A 20,836-nucleotide genomic window follows, 5' to 3' on the forward strand; every position below is an offset into this window, starting at 1 on the left:
TGTTAGTCATTGGAAATTTCGAAAATGAATGTTTTCCTATGGTATCTAGATATTTCCTTGTCTTTCTGCCAATTGTTAGTTATAGAGCCATGGTGGAACAGGTGATAGCGTTTGCCTCCCAACGAGGAGAACCATGTTCGAATCCAAACGATGCCCAGTTAATACGATTTCTGCACCCGGCTGGCACCGACGACAGTGTTGACTTAAAAATATCCTCAAGGGTAGACGGATCATGGATTAGAGTCCCCTTGCCCCCAGGATAACGCTGGAGGTTTTCGTGGTTTTCCTTTCCATGTAAAGCAAATGCGGGTTAGTTTTATCAAAAAATCATTCACGAAGACAAATTTATCCCAATACTTAATTCAGGAGCTCCCTTGTATTCTGGGTTGGGTTCAAAAGACTGGTACGAATAGCAATGAATCAATTTTCCGCTTTTAAAAACTATTTTTAATATGTAGTATATAATATGTTATATGTTACATATAATTAATTGTGTTTTTTCTCTAATCATATTTCTTGCATATAAAGTTTTTTTCAGAAACAATACTTTAAATTACGCCCAGAAAAAATTTAGAGAAATAATAATTTAATTTATTCGAGACTATTTAAAAAAATATAGCACAGTTAAATTTTTTAAAATGTACCGTAAGACTACAAAATTAACAATTCCTGTACGAGTAAATAATGTTAGCAGTACAATCATGCGAATACCATTCTGCAATGGATTCTACTTAATCTTTATCTTCTCAATCTTACAAATAATCGTTTTCACCCCCATCCAAAGAATTTGCTATTGCACATTTTTTTAAAGATTTTAAAATAACATTTGAAACCACATTTTACCCTGCGTCTAGTATTATTTGACGCATGACGTTCATAGGAATAATAATCCACTTTTTGTCAGAGGTCGACTTATATACCTGACATACTCGGATATTGCTATCTAATAATCGAAAATGGAACATCGAATTACGCAATGGGTCGACTTATACAACGGGATATACAGTAAATTATTCGTTACGCATTCTGAAGAGTAGGTGTATTAAGTATAACATTGTGCATTTCTTGAAATTCAAAGAATATAGTTCAATTGTGAACTCAATTACATCAAAAGAAATTCACCATTTACCATCGTTTTGTTTCTTTTTCTGAGTCTTGCTAGAGATATTTATTTTGTTTTAAATTCAGAGTAAACAGCCAACCCAATTTGGAGTTTGTAACTATCAGTGTTGAACTCCGAAGCCTTGTAAGTTTAAATCCAACCTAGAAAACAAGGAAACTTTTGTATCAAGCATTAGGGCAAGATAGCCTTCGTGGAAGTTTTTTCGATGGAACTAACCCCAATTTGCGTTAAATAGAGAGGAAAACCTCGGAAACCACTCACCGTTAGCTCACCGGTAAGGGGATTCTAACTCATGATCCGTTCACCACTGAGTATATTTCAACTCAGGACTGTGGTCGGTGCGAGACGGGAGAAGAATTCGTATCAACCAGCCACCTCTGAGACTCGAAACTGAGTCAAGTCGTTAGAAATTGAGCGCTCTATCTACTGAGCTACCACGGCTTGCTCGAGATATTTAAGTATTTTTAGCATTTTTCTTACTCTACATATGATTAAAGTTGTTCATGGTAGCTAATAAACCAATATTATAGAGCAAAATACAACTCTATAAAATATAGAAGGAATTGCAGTTTTTCAGTATCTTGAAAGCATTATTATTAAAAAGAGACAGTTGAGACAGCGAAATACAAACGTAAAAGTTACGTAAACATAATAAAATCGCAAATATAAAAAAACTAAAGGTTTGAAAGCAAATAAGATCCTCTTTGCCAATCATCTCTGCACACGTGTTTCTATGTTGACATTAATGACAATATTTCGCAACTCCTGGAAGAGACAGCGAAAAATGGACGAAGATGATTACCGATGCGCTCAATTTTAATTGCGATATTTCTGAATTTTCAGTACTGCGACGTCCATAGTTATTCTCAAATTTATCACGCCGTATTTCTTTTCTGTCATAACTGTCATAGTTGATGTCATGCTTAGAAAATGCTCCTTTATTACCGAATAAAATTTATTCTGAAACATATTCATAAAGATTTTAAGTTAGAAATTAACATAAAATAATAATAATTACGTTTTATTAACTTTTAACAGGCTTAAATGGGATTGATGAAATGAAATAATAATGGTTACGTTTGGCTAAATCTTAACAAGTTGAAATGGGCTTAATAAAACATAATAATAATGAGGATATTTGACTATCTTTTAACAGGATTAAATGGAACTAATAACATGAAATAATAAGAAACAAATATGAATATTCTTAACTGGCTTAAATTGGACTGCTGAAATAAAATAATAATGGTTACATTTGTTTACATCTTAACAAGCTGAAATAGGCCTGATGAAACAAAAATAATGAAGATATTTGACTATCTTTTAACAGTATTAACTGGAACTAATAGGATTAAATAATAATGAATACACGTGAATACTTTTTAACAGGTTTAAATGGGACTGGGAAAATAAAATAACAATAATTACGTTTGATTACGTCTTAACCAGCTGAAATGGGCCTGATAAAACAAAATAATAATGAAGATATTTGACTATGTATTAATAGGCTTAAGTGAAACTAATAAGATAAAATAATGATGAATGCATTGAATATTTTTAACAGGCTTAAATGGGATTGATGAGATAAAATAATAATGATTGCATTTAACAAACTTTTCAAGGACTTAAGTAAGATTGACCATTGGTCAATTAAACTAAAAACTTGTTTAAAGCGGGTACTTGGAAGCCACTGTTACTTATTAAGAAAAATAACCTGGAGACGGCAATTTTTCGTGCTGTGATATTTTTTTAATTTTTATCTGGTATAAAACAAAGTAAACTAAAATTAGTTCCAAGCATTTATGCAATTATTTTCATTGAAAACATTCACGTCCCTAAAATGATACTTTTTTATCTTTCATTTTGTAAATATATCTACAAAATAATTTAAGAGGTCTAGATGGTTTTGATTTAGTCGAGAAAGCATCTATGCACAGCTTTTTTTGACTCTTCATAATTCAGTAAGATTTTCTAGAATGAGTTTTTGTATTTTACTGTAACTTCAGTGGTTTTAGAATATAATCTTTAACTTGGTGTCAGATTGCTCAAAGTAGGAAAGGTTATAACTCATTGAAAAATTCGTGCGGAAAATTTTTCAAGAACCTTAATAAAATATTCTAAATTAACCTTCCAGCAATCGTGAAATGAAAGATTGATGAATTTTGTTTTGTATTTCCTATCATGATGGCCCTACAAAAACCAGTCCCTGGCTATCCTACTGCCTATTTTTTATCTTTGATGTTCATTCGTTGTTGAGGTTCATTTTGAGCAATATCCTAAGATATACACTAATATATATAACCATATGTTTGGTGCATTCTAAACACATTTTTCTAACTGTAACTATGTAATAAAATAACCATTAAACTTCGTTATATCCCGTATCAAATTTTCCATAATACTTTATATTTTTATTCTATATTTTTCAATTTAAAAATAGAAATGTCAGTTTTTTCGTCAAAAGGATTGCATTTATTTTAGATTGAAATTATTTCACTAAATCTTTGGTTATTGCATACTCTTGTAGTGATTGATCTTAATTTAATGCTCATCAATTTATTTCCTCTGAATTTTAATATTAAAGAAGTGTAGTCGAAAGTATTTAGACTAGAAAACCCTGTCATGTTAGTCGAAAGCATTGAGACTAAAATAATTATAGTATTGTAATCATTTAGTCAATAAACAAAACCATTTTTATTTTAAAATCATTTTTGTAAAACTTTTTTTTAAGTCAGATATATTCTTGAAATAATTTTGTTTGCTTCTTCTTATGAGTAAAAATTGTTAAAAAAGTTGTAATTATTAACTATAAGATGACTACTATATCATGTAAGGTATTTGCACTTTTGAAAATTAATATTTTCTAATAATGTTTCTCGGAAATACGAGAGACCATTAAAGGTGTTATGAATGTTGCGATAGATGAAAGGTTATTCAATTGTTTGTGCTAAAATATTAAAAGGAATAAAAATTCTATTTTTATAAGTAGTTCCGCATTATTTAAAAAAAAAATTAGTGTATTTCAGCATTAAAAATGAGGTCAAATACTTACGCCAAGGTGGTGTAGTGAAACGCCATACCCACCATGGCGTAAGTATTTTGCCTCAACTCTTGTATAACTCTCGCCTAACTCTGGATCTAGTGTTTCACTTCGCAAATGTTCTTTTGCATTATTTGGTGTAAAGTAGCCGCCACCATTTTTGATATTGAATAACAATAAAATTTATAATTACAGTAAAAGAAGATCAGTAAAGTTATTCTTAAAATTCAATAAAAAGTGAGAATCATTAACTTATAAAATGCACTAATTCTTAAAATAAAACTACATTGTAAATCAAAGAAACAGCGTAGTACAGGGATAATCTAAGACAAATGCGAACTAGGCTTAACATAACGGAAGTAGATCGAAATGACACATTTTAAAATCAGTTAATACAGTTCTCAGAGATTTAAAAATTAAAATATAATTATCCTTCTTACTCAACTATAAACATGCATATTTAGCGGCGAATTTTGTTTCTGTTGATGAATAACATTATTGAAAATCACAATAAACTCTCACCAGCTCATTCCAGATTGAAAACAAACTACTGAGCACGCTTCTTGAATATAGAAAGTTCGAAGTGCCCCAACATTGGTGTTTTCGGAAAGCAAATAATTCTCATATGGTGGGAAAGTTTGGTGTAAAATTATTCAATTTTTAAGTGTTTAGATTTAAATGACAAACTTTAAATCGTATATGAACGCTAGATTTGGTGTAAACCTAAAATAAAGCGTTCCTTCACAAAGTGTTTTGGGTTGTTTCACATCATATTCGGAGAAATATTTCACCATAGTCTTCGCAGTGCAAAAGTTGTAAAATATTTAAGAATCTTAATTCCCCAATTGTTTGTATGTATCGTATATGAACGCTAGATTTGGTGTGAACCCAAAATAAAGCGTTCCTTCATACAATGTTTTGGGTTGTTTCACATCATATTCGGAGAAATATTGCACCATAGTCTTCGCAGTGTAAAAGTTGTAAAATATTTAAGAATTTTAATTCTCCAATTGTTTGTATGTATCGTATATGAACGCTAGATTTGGTGTAAACCTAAAATAAAGCGTTCCTTGACACAATGTTTTGGATTGTTTCACATCATATTCGTAGAAACATTACACCATAGTTTTCATAGTGTAAAAATTGTAAAATATTTAAGAATCTTAATTCCCAAATTGTTTGTGTTGTAGGTTCTGAGAAACAAATTAATAATACTTAGTCACGTTTATTTAAAACTACGATTGCTGTAAACAGCATAAATTGCTGCATCGAATGTTTAATGACTTCTAAATGATATGTGCATATATTGTAGTAAGATGATAAATTGAGTTACATTTTGAATAGTTTAAAGCTTTTGGTTGTTAATTTAAAGTTTATGCTATTTTTCTTGCAAGCTATTTCCCCTCTTTTAAGAGTATTCAAATACAAAAGAAGTGATGAATCACTTTAGAAATATCAGTGATCCATCAACTTGGCTTCATTCTTTACTTCAAATGGCTTTGAATCCTCTTAAAATAGGGTTTTCATAATATCTTTTAAGCAAAATTGTCAATTATGACACTTATAAGGATTCCTTTTTAATTTCCTTTGTCGAGGAAATGTATCGATTTTTACGTTATATTTGGAAAAAATGAATATTTTAAATAATTACTGTATATGTTTTGAGTTTATTGATGTTTTACTTTTTGGAGTATAATAAAACAGAACTTCCTTTTTAACTTAGTGAAATAAAGTTTTTCATATTTATGAAAACCGATATGTATTTCTCAAATTAACATTAAACTAAAAGTTTTATTTGCGTGTAAAAGTCAATAATTTTCTTTTCAATGCGGTACATCAGATTACAAATATTTTGTTCGAATATAATTCCATTAATTAAATTAGCATAACAGGAAAATTTCATACTTGATTGTATATTTTATAATGCGAAAAGTATAGTGAAATACGAAACATTTATTTTCGAATTCCAATTGTGGTAAAAATTCCACAATCTTTCCAGTTAAATAAGATCTTCAATAATCTTTTCTAATATTATAGCGTCTCGCAGTGGACTGATAGTAAAGACACGGTCCCAGCAGGTCACCGAAGTCAAGCATCACTGGCGGCAGTCAGTGTGCTGGTGGGTGATCACTTAGATCAGTCTGCGTAGGGACCGAGGGTGTGCGGTATTGGTCCTCGTTAAACTTTTCTGCCATAAAGTGCTCGACTTCACGTGCAGGTCATCGGGATACTGACTGAATAGACTTTGAACGCCAATCGGGATCAATATTACCATTTTCGGATTGGTACAATTTTATTTGATGGAGATGGTAAGCTGCATTATACACCCGTTTCGGATTCAGAAGTTAATACATTAAATATGATTTGAAAGCTAGGCTTTTTCTCAATTTTACATGAATAGTGAATGAATCGTTTATATTGCGTGTAAGACAGTCTACGGTTTTGCGCAAGTTATTGGGTACATTGAAAATGGATCCTTTTATCCCTAATTGGTGATCAACACCCAGTTCTCGTATTTGCATGAAAGGGGTTCGGAGAGTCACCATTCGCTCTTCTGTAGGCTATCAACCACTATAACCACTATCAACCACTCTATCAACCACTTTGGTTCTTTTGTGAGGGATGGACTTCATGCTTGAGTTGGAGAACGGAATCCTTTCGTTTTTCCGTTTGTGTCTAACGCTTAAGGTATTCTCGTCTACGTTCTTTGGCTTAGATCGTATCAGTCAGTTTGGCCCCTCTATATTTGTAGTATTCACCTGAATTAGTATTGAAAACGATCCAGTTTGAACTGTAGGTGAGAATTTCTGATTCTTAATTAAAACAATAAAAACAAAAATATCGTTCAAGTGATGAAATTCTCTTTTATTCACAACTCAAGAAGTATTTATGGGATGTCTCTGGTCCCATATCTCAAAAATAAACTCACAAACGTAATGCATAACAAAATTAAAAGTGAAAAAAAAAGAATTCTAAAAATTTATCAAACAGCAGCGGTCGCCATAGCAACGCATGCGCACTGTTTACTATTACTCTTGATTATAGTAGTTGAAAAGTGAGGACGCCATGAAATCCAAACCAAGACCTATTTCGCCAACGGGCAAAAGAATGAAGATTTTCTTCACTACTTTTTAATGCTTTATAGGAAAACTTAAAGTTATATATTTCTTTTCGATGCTTGAAAAGTAAAATACTTATATTTCTTTTTCTTACAATTATGTTATTTTTGGGATTGCCCTTTATTTTTATTTTTTATCTCATTTCAAGAAAATTTTCGAATAAAAAGTTACAATATTAAACCATTAAAACATTTAAAGTTTGAATAAAATTTTGCTTCTAGGTTTAATTCGTTTTCTTGTTATTCATAATGTTTTCGTAGAATTAATAATAGTCAGTCAAATTTTCGTGGCGATAGCATTGCCGTCTCATAATCTAGTGGAACTTTTGAGGTTTTTGCGAGATCTGAATTGCATTCTAACTTAAAGATATTAACAAATATAAAATGAAAACTACCTAGTTTGAAATCAAGCCTTAAATCAAAATCTTAATAAGAGTTCCTTGTTATTTTTAACAATAACAAGGTATTCTCAATTAAAGACGCCTTAATTATAATTACGCCTGAAGCAGAAAAACTCCAGGCGTAATTACAAATATAAGGATGTAGCAGGGTAATTTTAACGAGAAAAAACTTGTTTATTTATTGATACAACAGTAGGCTTGTCTGCTAAATTAAAGTTTATAAACTTTTGTCAAGTAGAAGGGCATATAACACAATTCAGAGAAAGACAGCACAAATATATGCATCCAGGGTAGCAGCGGGAATCGAACCAGTTACTTCCACGCTACACACAGTATAGCTTATAGCAAAGTATAGCTTATATAGTATAGCAAAGTATAGCTTATAAACTTTTGCCCGTTTGAAGAGCAGACAGTATAAGTTAGAGAAAGACATCACAAAAAATTCGAACAGAGTTACAGTGGTATTCGAACATGCTTCCTCCATGTTACAGAGCATTTAGCGAAAAGGCAAAAAGGATTCCATTCTTTTTTATTTATTTTTGCACCTACATATGCAGACATGTGTGCTAATTATAAAGTATGGCTTACAAACCCTTGTTAATTTGCAAAACAGATGACTTGAAAGATAACATCACAAAAATAAATACTGTACAGGGTTACGACATTTTGATAGATTACATATACGTTGTCAAGCTAATGAATTAAGTTTAATTCAGGTTACAGTTTGCATAGAGAACAGATGCGACCTACTTCATTCCGACTTACGCAGAGCTTAGATCTGTGGTTCTTCTTAAGATTCCGAGGGGATCTGACATTTCTGCGGTACTCGAACCGAGTTCATTGATTTATTCCATACCTTAATATCGAAAAAAAATTTCATTTGTTCAAAAATTTGATGAACGGAATTTCAGGAATTCAAAATCCACCGGAAAGTCTCAAAACCATGCGGAACTGCATCGTTTAATACAAAAATATTACGCTCATTTGAGCACCTCTAGTGCGACATAAATAAAAAATATGAAAAAATACGAAGAATACGAAAACCTAATTTTTAGAAAAAAGATTATTGCGTGTTAGTAACATCTCGTGTTTCTTAGCTCCTTGAAGGCGAAATCTCGTTGAAGATAATCACGTGTTGCAAAATTTTGCTTGAGATAAAACTCATTGTTTAATATAGTGAATTATTCAAGTTAGATTTTTGTCCCAGCGAGAATTCTGCGCAAGACTTCGCCATGGGGAATAATTTTTTTTCTCCAATGCCCGCCTATGTTAACAACCGTCAATTCAGGCACCTATAGGGCGATTTTGTTGACCGGTCTTACAGGGGCACCATATCAGGTGGGCCAACGTCGCTCCCACGGTAAGAACAGATAGTACAGAGGAGGGAGGAACGTCCGTGCCTTGCCCGGGATTCGAACCCAGAACCTTTCTGATACAGGGACAGTTCCCTGCCCCCTACACAGGCCGGTCGGCACGGTGAATATGATTGTTTAAGATTTTGTCCTTACATGATTCAGTATTGTAAAATTTTGTCTTAGAAATAGTAAAATAGTTGGTCGGGCAGTATCACTTAACAACGCTGTACGAAGCATAGAGGTAGCGATTTCGAATTCCGCTGTTACCCTGTTTACTGCTGTTCTTCTTTGTATTGTGCCATATGTTCTTCCATTTGACAAATGTTTGTAAGCCTTAATTAAAAAAGGACAAGGCTGTAAATGTATGTTGTACCAATGAATCAATAGTAAAATAGTTCAATACAGAGCTGTAAGCGAAAGCAAAGAGCTCGTCGCACTCTACAAATCTACAAATAGTTACAACAAAGGGCCTCCCTGGACGAGTGATATCACTCGCCAAACGTTGTGCGAAGCGTGGAGGTAGCGGGCTCGAATCCCGCTGTTATTCTGGATGTATCTTCGTGCTGTAATTCTTTGTATTGTACTATCTGTCCTTCTATTTGACAAAGGTTTATAAGCCTAAATTGAGCACACGAACATGTAATTCCAATAAACCAAACAAATTCTGTTTCGTGACTCGGTGGAAGCATGTTGAATTTGAAGAAGAGCCTCAGAGCTCAAATAAATCTTGATAGGCTAAATTAAGCCTTACCTATTGAAACTCAGTGCTATAAGCGAAAGCAGACAGCACGTCGCACTTTACTATACTCAATACTAAACCAAACAAATTGTTACAACAACTGACTGATCATACTTTAGTTTGATGTGAGTTTAATCTTATGGGAATTTATTTCGTTCTAAATGTTTTTAGAGTTTGTTATAAATTTTTGAATTGGAAAAGTCAATTGAAATTTTATATTATAATATTACTGAAAAGTACATTTGCGTAATGTTTATTTGACGACAGTTTAGCTAACTAGTTTCTGCGTATTTTCAAAATTTACTATCTACTTGAATAGTGCCATAATAATTGGTAAGTCTAGTTTTAATTCTCTAAATAAGACACATTAGCAGAACTGTAAAATATTTTTAATCAGCAGCTTTAAAAATTCCAATGTACTGAATGGTTTTTTAGATTAATTTATAATATTAATCAGCATTGTTTTTTAAAAAAGCTATCAACATCATTTTAGTAAAACTTAAATTATTCAATTAACTATCATTACACTATTAATGCCAAAAATTTTTTTTAAATAATATAAATTCTGTATTATATTATAGTATTCCATGTATTATTTTATACTTATATTACATATGATATTTATTGATGACAAAAAAAATTCTTATTCAATGATAAAAGTAATAGTTTAATTTTAGTAAATGATGATCTTATCCGTTATCAAGTATGAGTTAATTAAATTTTATACAATTTCGAAATTTGCAAATTTATAACAAACAATACTATTTAACTTTTCGGCATTTAAAAGTGAATAGTAAGGTGTAAAAAAGTTTAATTAAATTGGAAAAAATCAGTTAATTATCATATTCATCTGCAAACAAACTGGAAATCTTAGACAAATATTTGACGTCCTTTCTTAACGATACTTTAGGAAGTTGACTTATGTATTATGATATATTTATTAGCTAATTAAAATATATGAATAGTAAAGCCACATATTAAAGTTTACCCAAAAGAGTATTGTATTTATTCATCGTCAATAAACTATTTATTTGAGTTTGCGTCATGGTTTCTTTACTTTTCCATTTAAATCTTTTCAAAATTTATCATAAACGAAAAATTAAGAATGCATTCTCGTTGTTTATTTGCCCAAGCAAGATTCTATTTCATATTACATTTGCATTTAGTGTTTCTAACTATGATTATGAAACATTGCAATTATAAGGAATATAATTAAATTGAACAAAAAAAAATATATTTTCATTTTAAATCACGTTTTGCACTTCACTTAAAGTCCTAACAAAGAGAAAATCTTTTCCTTTCAAAAAGCAAAGATAATTGGACTCTCAAACAAAGCAATACCTCTCCTCAAAGGTCTCGCAAATTCCTTTTTCTCTTATTAATTATAGAACAAAGAAATTGGATTCTTATTAAAATTTGAAAAATTTGAGAACTATCATTTCGGAAGAAATGAAAAAAATCGAACATTCGAAATTTAAGTACTTCACGTAATCCATGTTATTGCGAGTAATCTGAGAGTACTCCTTTATTTTGTCAGACAAGCAGCGAGAACGGAGAACAAGTATTTGGAGTTATTCTATTTACTATTTTTTCTCATTTTTCCGCGTTTGGCAACGGTAAAAAGTTCTAGTTGTTATTTTCTCTCGCTTACCAATTTATTGAAGTCTGTGTTCGTTTAATTCGAATAGCACTACCTGGTTTGTTCGTCTATTAGATGTGGAAAAATTGGATTCTCCTGTCAGGTTTTGTTTATTTACTTCATTCTGTGGAATCCTGATTGACATTTCAATCTTTCAAAGTACCTTATTTTTCTTTAAAATCATTTTTTTCCCTATTTTCTTGTTTGTTTCCCTTTTACTCGATTCCTATTTTGTTAAACGATTTATCTGAAGGCATTTCTTCAAAGAAACATTTTTTCCACTTTGGTTTTTTTTTGTTGTTTATTTTCAGAAGTTGATAAAATATTTTATATCTACTATAGCATAATAAAATTCTAAACTAATATATTAAAATTCTAAACTAATATATTAAAATACTGTACTGATGTATTAAAATACTAAACCGATGTATTAAAATTCTAAACCGATGTATTAAAATACTAAACCGATGTATTAAAATACTGAACTAATTTATTAAAATACTAAACTGATCTTTTAAATTATTAAACTGATCTATTAAATTATTAAACTGATCTATTAAATTATTAAACTGATCTATTAAATTATTAAACTGATCTATTAAATTATTAAACTAATGTATTAAAATATTAAACTAATGTATTAAAATATTAAACTAATGTATTAAAATATTAAACCAATGTATTAAAATACTAAGCCAATGTATTAAAATACTAAACCAATGTATTAAAATACTAAACCAATGTATTAAAATACTAAACCAATGTATTAAAATACTAAATTAATGTATTAAAATACTAAACCAATGTATTAAAATACTAAACTAATGTATTAAAATACTAAACTAATGTATTAAAATACTAAGCTAATGCATTAGAATGCTAAACTAATGCATTAGAATGCTAAACTAATGCATTAGAATGCTAAACTAATGTATTAGAATGCTAAACTAATGTATTAGAATGCTAAACTAATGTATTAGAATGCTAAACTAATGTATTAGAATGCTAAACTAATGTATTAGAATGCTAAACTAATGTATTAGAATGCTAAACTAATGTATTAGAATGCTAAACTAATGTATTAGAATGCTAAACTAATGTATTAGAATGCTAAACTAATGTATTAGAATGCTAAACTAATGTATTAGAATGCTAAACTAATGTATTAGAATGCTAAACTAATGTATTAGAATGCTAAACTAATGTATTAGAATGCTAAACTAATGTATTAGAATGCTAAACTAATGTATTCGAATGCTAAACTAATGTATTAAAATGCTAAACTAATGTATTAAAATGCTAAACTAATGTATTAAAATGCTAAACTAATGTATTAAAATGCTAAACTAATGTATTAAAATGCTAAACTAATGTATTAAAATGCTAAACTAATGTATTAAAATGCTAAACTAATGTATTAAAATGCTAAACTAATGTATTAAAATGCTAAACTAATGTATTAAAATGCTAAACTAATGTATTAAAATGTTAAACTATAACATAATAAATAGTAAACTATACTGTTTTACAGTGGACTTATAATAAAGAGACGGTTCTCAGCAGAACACCGAAGTCAAGCATCACTGGTTGTGGTCACTGAGCGGGTGGGTGACCACTTTGATCAGCCTGCGTAAGAACGTGGGGTGCGTTGGTCCTCGTTAAACTGTTCTACCATAAAGTAGTAGACTTCGCGCGTAGGTCGTCGGGCTACCAAAGCGGATTAGCCGTTCTCTCTGCAGAGGATCAAATTTGTGATGGCAAGTCTTCGGATCAAAGTGAGGGATGTTTCCCCCACCGTCGCCAATAGCCCATTATGCAGTTGTAGTGCGACGTAAATTAAGTACCTACTTACCTAAATTCCTACAAAACTATACTACATTAAAATGCTAAACTATACTTCATTAATATGCTAAACTATACTACATTAAAATGCTAAACTATACTACATTAAAATGCTAAACTATAGTACATTAAAATGCTAAACTATACTATATTAAAATACTAAACTATACTATATTAAAATGCTAAACTACACTATATTAAAATACCAAACTATACTATATTAAAATACCAAACTATGCTATATTAACTATGATATATTAAAATACCAAACTATGCTACATTAAAATGCCAAACTATACTTTATTGAAATACCAAACTATATTCTATTGAAATACCAAACTATACTCTATTGAAATACCAAACTATACTCTATTGAAATACCAAACTATACTCTATTGAAATACCAAACTATACTCTATTGAAATACCAAACTATACTCTATTGAAATACCAAACTATACTCTATTGAAATACCAAACTATACTCTATTGAAATACCAAACTATACTCTATTAAAATACCAAACTATACTCTATTGAAATACCAAACTATACTCTATTAAAATACCAAACTATACTCTATTGAAATACCAAACTATGCTCTATTGAAATACCAAATATTGTTGCTGTTGTTGTTGTAGTTCATTTACGTCGCACTAGAGCTGCACAATGGGCTATTGGTGACGGTCTGGGAAACATCCCTGAGGATGATCCGAAGACATGCCATCACAATTTTGATTCTCTGAAGAGGGGATGACACCCCTGCTTTGGTAGCCCGATGACCTGCACGCGAAGTCGAGCTCTTTACGGTAGAACAGTTTAACGAGGACCTATACCGCACACCCTCGGTCCCTACACAGACTAATCCAAGTTTTCACCCACCAGCACACTGACCGCAGTCAGTGACGCTTGACTTCGGTGATCTGCTAGGAACCGTATCCTAACGATCAGTTCACTGCAGGACCTCTACTATATTAAAATATCAATTTATACTACATTAAAATACTAAACTGTACCATATTTAAATACCAAAGTAATATTGAAATACCTAACTTTACTATATTAAAATACATATATAAAGTATAATATAAAGTATACTATAAAATATACTATAAACCAAAAGAAGGTATGCTATAAAGCATATTATAAAATACCAAGTTATCGAAATATATTAGTAATTAAATTTAGATATTAAAATGTTAATTATTGTTATACAGTATACTATATTAAATTATTAAACTCAAGAGATGATATATTTAGAGGAAAAAGTAAAATATTTGACGTCAATATGCCAAAAGATTGGAATACAATGATTAATTTAAAAGTTATGAGTGATTTTAAGTTTTATAAATAACCAAGGAATGTAGCCGTGTGTGTTAGTTTCCGTTGATGAAATGAAAACCAAGTATTAGCAGTTTTCTGTTTGGCATTCTTTGTTTCCAAGTTATTCTCTGCTTTTGGAAATGGTAAAAAGTGTAAGCTAACAATTTAGTAGCTTATCAATTAATTGAAGTTTATATTTGTTTGTTTCAAATTGTACTACTTAGTTTGTTCATCGATTACATATGGAAAAATTAAGTGCCACATTTTGTTTATTTACATGATTTCGAGAATCCTGATTGACATTTCAATATTTGAAAGTACCTTAATTTTTCTTTAATTTTTTTATTTATTTATTGTTTGTTTACATTTTACTCTATTTTTTATTTTATAAAACCAGTTTCCTGATGGTGTTTCTTTGAAGAAAAATTATTTTTTACTCTGCGTATTCTTTTACTGAAGTCTGTATTCGTTGATTTTTTTGAAGTCTGTATTCGTTTAATTGAAATTGCACTACCTGGCATGTTTTTATATTGGAAATGGAAAAATCAGATTCTGTCAGATTTTGTTAATTTACTTCATTCTGTGGAATGCTGATTGACACTTTATTATTTTAATGTACCTTATTCTTTTCCTAACATTGTTTTGCGCAGTTGTTTTCATTTTGATAACAAAAGCACAAATCATCTGATAGGCTTCCTTCAAAAATTTTCACTTTCAGTTTTTTTTTGTTTTTATGGATGGAATTGTTTCTCCTCCCTATATTAAAATTCTTAATCCAAGAGAAGCTAATATTTGAAGATAAAATTAAAAAATAATTGACGTTGATAAATTATTGGCTTAGTAGAGAAAACAATTATTTTGCAAGGAATATAAAACTATGTTGACCAGATTTTTAGCTGACGAAATGGTAAGCAAAATTTTCAATATTCGTCTCAAGTTTTGTTTTGAAGATTTGTTTTTCATGTTTGGCAACGGTAAAACGTTCTAGTTGTTGGTTTCTATCACTTATCAATATATTGAAGTGAATGTTTGTTCAGTTTGAATTACGCTTCCTGGTTTAGTTGTTTATTAAATTTGGAAAAATTGAACTTTTCTGTTAGATTTAGTTTTTACTTCATATTGCTTAATCTTGATTGACGTAGACATTCCAATTTCTTAAAGTAGCCTATTTCACTTTAAAATAAGTTTCTCTTTCTTGTTTATTTCCTTTTTACTAGATTTCTGTTTTGCTAAGCGATTTATCTGAAAGCGATTCTTTAAAGAAACATTATTTTTCACTTTATGATTTTTCCTATTTGGTTTATTTTCATAAATTGAATTATTTTATATATACTATAAATTACTAAAATATTATACTGCTATATTAACTATCCTAAAGTATTTTTCTAATGGCATTCCTTCAAACATTTTCACTTTTATTTTTTTGTTTTTATTTTCGTAAATTGAATTGTTTTCCGCCCTCTGTATTAAAAGTATTAAATTCAAGAAAAGGTAATATTTGGAGATAAAATAAAATAGTTCACGTTATTAAATTGGTTTAGATGCGAAGACAATAATTTAGAAAATTTAGTATGATTTCAAGTTATCTAAATAAGCAAGGAAATAAATGTGTTTTCCAAATTTTTAGCTAACTAAATGGTAAACAAGTATTTTCATTTTTCTACTCAATAATTTCCATTTTAGATTTGTTTTCCCTGTTTCGGCAACGATAAAAAAGTTCTTGTTGTTAGTTTCTCCTTCTTTCTAATTTATTGAAAATAAATTTTTGTTTAATTTGAATATCAATTCCTGGTTTGTTCGTCTGTTAAATTTAAGAAAATCAGATTCTTCGGTTAATTTTATTTATTTACTTCATTTTGCATCATCCGGATTGACATTTCAATCTTACGAAGTTTCTTATGAATAAAAATAAATTTTCACTTTATTGTTTCCATTTTACACCATTTCTATTTTGTTAAACGATTCATCTCACCGATTTTTTTTTCACGAAACACTATTTTTCATTTTCTCACAACAGATATTAAATAAGAATAGAATGGATATTATATATTGGTTAAAAAATAATTATTCAAGAGTTTGCATAAAATATTTTTTCATGCTAATATTTTAGATGAAAATTTCTAATTATTTTCGTTCTTAATGTTTTATTTTGTCTATTTTGTTAAACTATTCATCTCACCGAATTTTTTTAACGAAACATAATTTTTCATTACCTCACAACAGATATTAAATAAGAATAGAATGGATATTATATACTGGTTTAAAAATAATTATTCAAAATTTCGCATAAAATATTCATTTATTCATGCTAATATTTTGGATAAAAATTTCAAATTATTTTCGTTCTTAATGTATTAAACAATTTGGACTGTAATTCTTCGTTAATTCAATGATATTAATTTTCAAAACTGATTAAATTTATCTGTCTGCTTCATTTTTACTAAAAGAAGCAGTATAATGCTTGTACTTTTACTGAACTGCATTTTTACGATCTTGTCATTGAAAATTTCATTTCTTATTCGAAATCATTTACTAATTTCTTGAAATGTGTACTTATTTTACAAGACAGCTCTATTGGTTTCTTTTATCGATCATATGTGAAAAAAAAATTAAGTGTCAAATTTTGTTTATTTACTTCATTCTGCGGAGTTCTGATTGACATTTCAATCTTTCAAAGTACCATATTTTTTCCTGAAAACATTTTCTTTTGTGTATTGTTTGTTTCCTTTTCTACTAGTCGATTTCTACTTTGTTAAATGATTTATTTGACAGGGCTTTTGAAAAAAGAATCATTTTTACTTCACGCATTTTTGTTTTTTGTTTTTACTTTTTATAAATAGATTGAATACAACTTGCTTGTTAGTTTAAATATTCATTAAAAAGCTTCATGCATGATGCGATGTGAAATGCAACAGTTTAATTGCGTTTTTGACATAAATGTATAGCACAATGCCTAAAGACACTAAACAATATTTTTAATCTATAAAGAAAAAATGAGTAGAATCAAGAGACATTTTTTACCCTTCTGTCTGTCAGGCTTGTTTGAAAGCTTATTAAATTCACGCTAATATATATTTGCGTGAGTTTGAAAGCTTATTAACAAGTTTAATAAAATATTTCACATATTTTAATGTGAATTTTAAAGTCCTAAACTAAAATAGAAGAATTAGAAATTTAAATAAAATCGAATTAAAGAAACTTTTTGAATGAAATAATCTTTTGAAATAAACTTTTTTCTTTAAATAAATGAAATATTTGTAGCTATATCTTGCGTTATACATCCTAAAACGATTATCATTTTTGCTTTATTTGACTAGTTTTAAAATTAAAAAAAATTATAATAAAGAATTAAGTAAAGAATATTAATTTCTTTAAAACACTTCTGCCTATATTCTTGTAAAGTTCTTACCAAGAATCATGCTTATACGTGACTGAAAAGCTACTTTATTATTTTTATTTGTCTAATTGAAAATATTTGCACAGCATTTTTTAGTCTTAAGTATAAAAAATAAGTTTAATAAAATTTTTTAATTTTTTTTAACTAAAGCATAGTTTATGCTTAAAAAAAAATCCGTATTTAAATTGCAGGTTACCTCTAACGCTATTAAAGGATCTCATTTGAAGTTAAAGATATCTCTAAAAATATCTTAAGGTTTTTATATCTTTATTTTTTTCTGATGTTTGTTGAACTAGTTAAACTTTTTTATCCTCACAAAATCTTTTATTCTCAGTCGAGACTGTTTTGAAAAAAATCTCTTTAATTAAATTCGCACACAAGAGATTAAACTATTATGAATATTATTTATATTTCAGTTGTGTTTGTATTGCTTGAAGACTTCTTACTTTTTAAATTTCTCGTTTTTTCCTCATTTAATAACGTTACTTAGGTAATTAAAGTGCGTAGCTGTTCTTCATTCTTCATGGCGAGCTGCGCTGGTAATTTATGCACAACTTTTGTACTTTACTTCAATTTTTTTTTTTATACTTGCCGTGATTTTTCTTCCTTTTACAAAGAGACGAACAAAAAATAGAATTTTAGCCTCTAAGATATTAATTAACGATGAATAAAAATATTATAATTGGTCCTCCAAGGAGAAAAAAAGTTCTTTAAATGAAATGCTGTGACTATGTACAATTATAGTAATTTCCAAGAATATTTTGCGCCACAAATTAATTTTTTTTTTTTTAAAAAGCTGTCTATTTCTCATAGATGAAAGTAAGACAAATTGAATGGTGTTTTATTTTTGCATAATAACGCAATACAATTCAATTTTCATATTCTTTTTAGGAATTATATTCATAGCCTTTAGAAATTTTTTTTGTTGCATTTATACAAACACTTGATCTTTCCTACTTCTGGTGTGGGGTTAGTTTTGCTCCTAAAGTTAGATTGTTTTTTGAAATTATATTTTTTGCCTATTTTTTAGTTAAAATACACCACCAGGATTAAAATTGGATTATTCCCGGATATGTCATCGTTAGCGACTAGAGGATCTTTCCTATTATGATTTGTTCAGAAACACAAAAAAAAAAGATCATCATAGGGAAGCACCACCTAACAGCATATAACGACGAAATTTCCAACCAAGGAATTTCTACCAAGCAAGGAATACCTATGCAATTTTAATCCTGATGTACCCTCTAGAAGCTCGTTGCAACATTTCTGCTACTCCCTGCTTTAGATAAGGTTTCTAAACCTGTAAACTTTGACACAAAAGGCCATTTTAAAAGAAACTGTTGCTACGAGAGATAAACAGATTTCATATTTGAAATCAGTGATGCGAAAATATCTCAGACCCGTTAAATTTAATGCAATAGAAAAATGTTCTCCAGTATAAGTGCTTAACAGAAAAATTACAAATTTTCTTCTGAAATTTATGATTGAAATATAAATATACGAAACAATAATAAAAATATTTAATGCTATTTTTAAATTTATTTAATGTAAATATCATGTTAAGCTTCGTAAAAGGAGAATATCAATGTATATTGTAATGCAGTAGTATTAGTTTAATTTAAACTGATATAAAACCAAATAAGTTTAATTTTTTCACATAGAAGATAAATTTCACCAAGATCAACATAAACTGCAGTTTTTTGCATTTATCATAATGATAATTTAATATCAGAATATTAAAAAAGGATTTATAAGCATTCGGTTTAAAACAAATAAATCACTAAATTTCGGTTGTACAAGTTAAAATTTTTTCATAGCATGAAAATTTTTTCTTAACGTAGTTTGTTCAGAGCATAAATTATTTTTCGCAAGCATATAACAAAATGGTGTTAATCATTGTAATAATTTATTAATTATAATCTGGTTAGTTTATGTAATTTTCTTTAATAAATTTATCGGAACTATAAGTTATAGATTACAAGAGAGATTTGAAACAAGATCCCTTAGTATTAGATTTAGAAATCAATCTTCTTTAAAAATTAATTTTAGTACTTAGAATTAAATTTTTACTGAATTGGGCTTTAAAAAAAATATAAAATAAGAATTTTTAAAAAATATATATATTTTTCAGAATATTGAAAGAAATGAATGCTTTCTAGTTTCAATATTTTTTTAAAAAACTTTTTTGATACCTAAGAAAAATATTTCTTTGTGTTATTAAGTATTGAATTTTGAACTGATTCATTGGGAAAGTATTTTAATTACATTTAAAAGCATGTGCATTCAATTAACGAAATGACTCAATTTTTAGCAAATTAAAGAAATATTAGAAATCAACAAATTAGTTTTTTTTACGATTTTATTTTATTGCATTTATTTAAATAAGTGCGGGTATTAATCATCAATAGTTAATTTTCTCAAAACGCAAACTAATGTAAATAAAATTAAAATATTTTGATAACAAAGTGAACGGAATGTTCGCAACTAATTAAAATTTGAACAAATTTTAATTAGTTGAGATTTTGATTTTGAACAAATTGGGTTATAAGGTGAAATGGCGTTCTTATTGATTTAAGGTATTTAAATGTAATTTCATTAAGTCTTGTTTCGATCATAGTCTTTACTAACGTAAAATTGCAATTCATTTTCTGGAATATTTTTACTAATAATGTATCACAACTTTAAATAAATATTCTTAAAATTCAAATCAAAGATGAAATTAAAAAAAATATACACATCAGGAGTAGCCTCAAATTAATAATTAAGAGAAGAAAAATATACTGTCAAAAATGAACAAAGAATTAATATGGAAAAAAGGAATAAAAGCCTGTTTAACACTCTGAGAAATCTGAAGGGAAGAAT

The 20,836-nt window shown here is 28.8% G+C and overlaps 1 protein-coding gene across 7 annotated transcripts in view; it reads left to right on the top strand.

The window, feature by feature from the left end:
* LOC107456609 (CUGBP Elav-like family member 4) overlaps positions 1-20,836 on the top strand; it is a 550,694-nt gene that overhangs the window by 19,337 nt on the left and 510,521 nt on the right. The window contains exon 1 of one of the 7 annotated variants that reach the window (XR_011636571.1): positions 9,971-10,109. The exons of 5 other annotated variants lie outside the window; for them this stretch is intronic. The gene's annotated coding sequence lies outside the window, so the exon portion shown is untranslated. Of the gene's footprint in view, positions 1-9,970; positions 10,110-11,435; positions 11,575-20,836 lie in introns of those variants that run through there. One more of the 7 variants, XR_015435086.1, reaches the window with a different exon arrangement.

This window comes from Parasteatoda tepidariorum, chromosome 1 (assembly GCF_982258835.1).
Source record: "Parasteatoda tepidariorum strain Cologne lab strain chromosome 1, Ptep-v5.0, whole genome shotgun sequence".
In the NCBI taxonomy this organism is placed as follows: domain Eukaryota; kingdom Metazoa; phylum Arthropoda; class Arachnida; order Araneae; family Theridiidae; genus Parasteatoda; species Parasteatoda tepidariorum.